This window comes from Gavialis gangeticus, unplaced genomic scaffold, assembly GCF_001723915.1.
Source record: "Gavialis gangeticus isolate Ggan-Ray unplaced genomic scaffold, GavGan_comp1, whole genome shotgun sequence".
NCBI lineage: Eukaryota > Metazoa > Chordata > Crocodylia > Gavialidae > Gavialis > Gavialis gangeticus.
Window position 1 is genome coordinate 53,638,102 of NW_017729029.1, and position 6,589 is coordinate 53,644,690.

General features: G+C 43.7%; 1 protein-coding gene across 1 annotated transcript in view; it reads left to right on the forward strand.

Moving 5' to 3' along the window:
* Positions 1–975: 975 nt before the first annotated feature.
* Positions 976–6,589, forward strand: part of LOC109300789 (A-kinase anchor protein 17B) — a 21,514-nt gene continuing 15,900 nt past the window's right edge. The window contains exons 1-3 of the mRNA XM_019521620.1: positions 976–982; positions 2,035–2,040; positions 3,637–3,639. The gene's annotated coding sequence lies outside the window, so the exon portion shown is untranslated. The remainder of the gene's footprint in view (positions 983–2,034; positions 2,041–3,636; positions 3,640–6,589) is intronic.

Below are 6,589 nucleotides of genomic sequence, written 5' to 3' on the forward strand. Positions count from 1 at the left end.
GGCTGGGCCCACGGGGGGCGGCGGGGGGCTGAGCTGAGGGGGGCGGCGGGGCGGCGGTCCCGTCCGAGGATGCTTCATTCACGACTCGCTCCCCCGCGAGCTGCTGCGACCCCGGAGGGGCCGGGACCGAGGGGTCCTGCGCGCTCAGGCCGCCGTTGGGCCCCGCCATGTGGCGGGGGGCTCCGTCGTAGGGGTCACGGGCCGTCCCCCTGGCCTGGCGAGGCGCGGGGTCCGGAACTGGGCGGGCGTTGAACAGGACGGTCCAGTTGTCCTCTGTCGGTACGAAACCGGACGCCTTTCTGGCCTCTGTTTTTCTCCTCGAGGAAAATAGGGGGCATCGAGGCGTTGGGTTTTGTATCGTTGCCGGACACCTTTATTTCTCGTCAAGGAAGATGATTCAAAACCCGATGCCTTGATGCCATCTGTTTCTGTCTTCAAGAGAAATAGGGGACGTAAAGGTGTCCAGCGACAGTACCAAACCCGACGCCTTGACGCCCTCTCTTTCTGTCTTCAAGAGAAAGAGAGCATCAAGGCATTGGGTTTTTTATTGCTGCTGGACGCCTTTATATCGCCTCAAGAAGAACAGAGGACATAAAGGTGTCCGGCGACGGTACAAAACCCGATGCCTTTACGTCCTCTCTCTTTCTCTTTGAGACCAGGATTTCTCAGAGACCTTGTGCCTTGGGTGCACAGCAGTTCTTGTGGGAATTCAGCATGGGTCTCCCGGGTACCTTGACCACAATGGCAGCCCTTTGTTCACTACTATCAACTGACATGTTACTGGATGACTTGGTTTCGTAGACATCAGGCTTTTAAAAAATAAGAGAAAAATAGAGGATGTAAAGGCATTGCATTTTGTATCGACAGAGGACAACCGGACCGTCCTCCACGATGGCCACCCAAGGCAGGGACCGTGCCCGTTTTTATGTCTGAAAATGGCCGGGCGTGCTGTGGGTACTGCCTTGTAAACAAAGACGATCCTGTGATTTTAAAGATGTGAACGTGTTCAGTTTAAAACTTGGTCTCTCGTACAAAGGTATTTATACGCACGTCTCCTGCGAAGGGGTATTTGCATGAATTATTGGGAAGGACTCTGCTGTTTAGGCGTTGTTTGTCATTCTGTCTTTAAAGAACTCATTGCAGGCCAAGCTTCGTATAAGTCATCCTCGTACTTTAAGGTTTTCCTTAGGATTTTTGCCTAAAATCTATTACCGCTACTAAGAGTTCAGGCTGCAGTGGACAAGACATTGATCATTTTGGCTACTGCATTGTTTCACCTTGCTCTGAGTAGGATGAGAGATGGTGTTTACAGCTCTCTGTATGTATTAATGCTCTTCCCTTTGCCACCAGAACTGCAGCTACATTTTTGGCAAACTTCAGAAAGAGAAATGTGGACATAGCAAGTCTGGGTAGTGCAACTGGTGAGAATTTAAGGGGATCTGGATGAGGCTCTTGGTAACATTGTGACCACCTGGCCAGATTCCGACTTTGGTTTCATTCATGGTATTTTAGCTGATGTTTCTGTATTGGCCTATTGAGAGTTTGCTTTCTCCTTCCAGGCAGCAAGTTTCTGACTGGAGCATTTTCAGTTCTTGGGATTTTGATATGGAAAAAATAAAATAAATGTTCAAATTGGTTATTGCATACTCTCTTGGGATTTTCTATTTCCTTAACATACTGCCAAGCTGTCCATTTGGAAATAAATCGGAATTTTTTTATGTTCGCTCTAGATTGTGAATTTCTTGTGGCAGGGATTGTCTACTTTTCAACTGGAAACTGTCTAGCTTATTGTGAATAAATGTTCAAAACCAACCAACCAAACAAGGCAATAGCAGTTTCTACTCCTGGAAACCATCATCATAGTGGGGGAGATGTTGTTTATGTATTTGTATCCTTTATTTTACCACACACGTAGCATGATTGAGTTTCAGGCTTAGCAAAAGTTTGTTCTGTTGCCAGAAGAAGGACTCGTCAGTGGGTGACAAGGGGGTCCACATGTTGTCCTGAGCCATCCTTGCAAATAAGGCAAATGAGTCCAAAGTAAGTACAAGCAGACAAGATTTGTTGACTTGTATGAACGTGAAGAAATTTATGTACTTGTGGGTGGGGCTTACAAATGCACTTGAACAAAATCCAGTCATTTTGTACACACACAAACATACAAATCTATTTACAATTCCTTAGGATTAAAAAGGTTTGAAAATTGTTGGAGGGAGAGATTTGCAATAGGAGATGCAGGGCTGAGGGAGTGGTGATGTTCTGGACTGCAGTGGAAACAGAAGACTTTGTGGTGAAGGAGAAAGCTTTTAAAAAGTTTTAGAAACTAAGCGTAAGCTTCTTTTTAGAAGAAAACTTGCAATGCCTCCTGCGCTCTGAGTTTCTCAGTAGAAGAAACAGTTAAAATTGGAATGGTTGCAAAAACAGAGATTGCTATCACCCTGCTCCTGTACGTATCCAGTTAGAGGGCAGGTTCATCATATACCTTTGAGGGACAGTACACTTTGTCATTGGATTTAACTTAGGTAAGTAATGTGGGTGCCCCAGTGATTTGCATAAAATATTATAGTCATGCTGGTAAAGGCAAGGTTCTTTGGGTAGATGTGATATCTTTATTAGACCAACTAAACAGATGGAAAAAAGTTCTTTCCCAGCTTTTGGGCACAAACGCCCTTCCTCAGGCTGGTTGTGTTTTCTTAGACATTACTTTCATTTAAAATGCATTTCTAATGATAACTTGAGGGTGTTTCCTGTTTACTTCCCAAGCCACTTTAGATATTCTTGTGGTTTTATCATTATCAAATACAAATGTAGTTGTCAATTTATCCTCTCAAAATTCTTGTGAGGCAAGAAAATATTACAGTAATAAGCAGATCAAATTGTAAAGCTGTGGCAAAAAAGGCCGATGCAATCAATGGGCAGAGGAAGTAGGAGCTGGGAGGTGATTTTACTTGTGTGCTCTGCCTTGGTGAGACTCATGCTGGAATTTTACATCCAGGTCAGGTATCAAAAGGGATGTTGAAAAACTGGAGAGTATGCAGAAAATTGCCACACAAAATTATAAGGGCCAGAGAAAGTGTTCTGTAGTGAGAGATTTAAGCTCAATCCATTTAGTTTATCAGAGAGAAAATTGAGAAGTAATTGATTACAGCAGATAAGTATCTTTATAGGAGAAAGTACTCAGTACTTAATTTAGTGGAGAAAGCCGTAGCAGAAACAAATGGCTGAATACATTCAGTTGGGAAATAAAGCACTGTGTTTTAATAGTGAATGTGACTAAGCATTGGAACAAATAAGTCAGGGAACAGGTGGGTCCTCCATCTTTTCAGGTCTTCAAGACTGGCTGTCTTTCTGGAAGATGTGCTTTAATCAGACCCAGGCTATTGGACTTGGGATAGGAGTACCTGTGAAGTTGAAGGATGGATAGTATACAGAAGACCAGAATTTCACAGAGACATTGTGCCTTGGGTACACAGAAATTCTGTAGCAGAGCTGGGAATTCAACACAGGTCTCCTGGGCACCTTGACCACAATGGCAGCCCTTTGTTCACAACTATCAACTAACATATTACTGGATTAATTGGTTTAGTAGACATCAGTGTTAAAAAAAATAAGGTATTATGAAGCAGGGGTGATAAGTCAGTAGAAGCTTTGATCGTTTTTTAAAAAACCCTGCGCAATGGAAGGAAAGTGAAGGCTAATCTTTGCTGAGCAGCAAGGTAAGTATGTGCCTGAATCTCGGCTAATACAGTAGGCTAGGAAGGGATGTGAGAAGTGAAGTGGCAATGCTGGTTGTAGATATAGGAATGAAGAACTCTGACTGCTATAGAAACTCCATGCCCACCTAAGTGTAATGTATAAGCAAAAGGCAAGGAAGATCCCTGTTTTACTTGATAGATATTATGTGTCCCTCCGTGTTTTACCAAGTGGTTGGGCACTTCATTTGTTCACAGGAAACCAGGTAATGATTGTAGCTACCAACATCTGTACTCAAAAGACGGTATAGATGTAAAGCTTTATTTTCTGTGTTGGATCAGCTGCCTTAGCAGAAGAGGAAGGGGAGGATCGAAGTGGGGAATTGGAACAAAGCGCTTTAATTTAGCCAAAAGATTCTCCCTTTAAAAGGGGAGAGGGAAGTAGACTGATGCAGGGATGGTTCTTAAGCAGTTAGACCTGCCTAAGCATTCAGGGAGATGCTGGTTAAACTAGCTAAGATGCATGCAGCCCATTTGTTACAGTTAAAATCCCTTCTTTGTTTTGCTTTGTTCTACTACTAAAATTAAATAGCACTTTGTTTTTAGGTAGCAGTTTTGAATCGTCATAGTGTCACTGGTCTCATCTTCTGAAGGGGAAGACTTGCAGGTAACTGAACCCTGTTGAGCCTGCAAAGTTAGCATAAAGTAGTGCCAAGGGCCCAGGGACTCAGCCTAAAGACAGGAGAATTGCAGGATTCCATCCTAGGACAGGTGAAGGCAAGAAGTCTAGTATCCGAGGGAGGACCAAGAGCTATCACATACTAAAAATAATCTATGTTGTGTTTAATGCCAAAGGGTCATATTAAGTAACAGCAGGCTTCAGTACATTAGGCAGTATTTCTGTGGTTTTGTGCGTTTTCTTTGAGAAATGTTACTGATGGTTTGAAAGGCTCCTCCTGGCTGTAAGTGGTGTGGAGGAGAAAGATAATGGCTCTGTGAAGGGAAGAATAGTAAGCTGTGGTAGCTTATATACAGTCAGTTCTGTGAAGACAGCAATCAGGATTGCTTCACATGTGATCAGTTGACACTTTTCTGGAACTGAAAGCTAACCATAGATGTGAATTCTCAGTAAAGCTATGAGATGCCAGATGTCTCTGTAATGCACAATTCAAACAATGTAGAAACAATAATTTTGACAAGTTTAGATCTATGTGTGGAAATGGTGGTAGAGATTTATTTAGGCTTTTTGCATTCACTTGCTTTCTGGTCCTGCAAACCTGAGCTGAATGCTCATTGCTGCAATATTAAGATTGCTAATGTAGAAGTAGTGGTGACGTCTAAGAGCCTGCAAACACTCTAGCTCTGGTAAAACCCTCAGGGTTTGCGTTGCTGTAATCATAGCATTTGGTTTAATTTTAATATGTAGCCAGTGTTCCCATGTGTTAGAGAAACCTGGAGCGGAGCTGATGAGATTAGGAGGCAGAGGTGGCCAACCTCCAGTTTGCAGGCTGAATGTGGCCTGTGGGGCTCCCTACAGTCGAGAAATTTGGCACCAGGGAAGCAGTGCCAGCATTGATCGCAGGGTCAGGCCATGTCTGGATCTGGTGCGCAGCATCAGGCCATGGACCTGCCCTGAGTGCTGTCCCCACTCTGAATCTAGCCTGTAGACTGACCCCACCTTCGGGATCTGGCCCACAGACCAGCCCCATGCCTCTCATCTGTTCCACAGACCCAGAAGGTTGAGCATCACTGGCTTAAATACAACGAAGCAATAAACTTTGGAAGTAGCAACCAGAGAGATGAATGTGTAAGTCTTGTTTTGTTTGGTGCCAGCATTGTAATAACAACACCTACCTCATGTAGCATTTTTTCATTACGGGAGCTCTCGAAGGCAAAGAGCAGTACAGGCAGTCCTCAACTTGCAACCTTTTGAGTTACGATGTTTCACGCTTACAAGGTTTATAAATTGACACCCTGTTTCAACTTTCTGACCTTTCTGACCTCAGTTTCAACTTTACAATGCTTGATCTGACGCGACGCGACGGCATTAAACAAATTCACTGCATCACCCATGTCCCTGGAGAACATCTCTCCAAACTTTTACTGGTGTAAAAAGGGGGAGGTCCAAGGCAATAGTCAAAACAGAGATCTTTTGATGGAATGATACAAGAGAAGATTGGTTAAGTCCAGGCTCTTTTGAAAATACTTTTAGAAATAAATTGATCTATCTTGAAACTGGAGAAGCTTGATTGGATCCCATTTCTTATTTATAAATACCAGCTGTTAGGTATGTGTTCTACTTACGCAAGTTGAAAAAAGGTGTTTGAAAGGAGTGGTTCAGTCTGTCTGAGTTTGTTTGTATGAAAGGCCACTAGTTTGCTGTATTCGGCACACAGGATGTAGGTAGATGGAGATTTACTATTTAACGTAGATTCCATGTTGCTCGGGTGGGGAGGTGAACTCTCTCTATTTTGATCATTTGTGATGCTCTGAAATTCTCATCCTCAGGGACTTCAGTTTCCAGAAGTTTCTCTGAAAAAACAGTGCTGACTCAGTAAGTTCAAGTACTGGAAATTTCTACTTTACATGTAAGACCTCCTGTCCAAATTGGCAGATTGAAGGCTTAATGTACTTGTTTAAGATTTCTAACTGCAGTGGTTTTTCACTTATGGAAAAGAGCTCTGTATGTCATTCTTTTAGAACAGGGGTTTTCAATCTTTTTTGGTTGGTGTACCCCCAGTGGCTGGTGGAGAAGCAGGAAGTCCCCCGGTAGGGGGCAAGGTCCCTGGCAGCTGATTGACGATGGAAAACTAGAAAAGTGCTGGCGGTATACGGCGGCAGAAGCGCCAGCAGTGCACAGTGCTGGCGAAAACAAAAGCAGTGCAAGTGGCACAAAG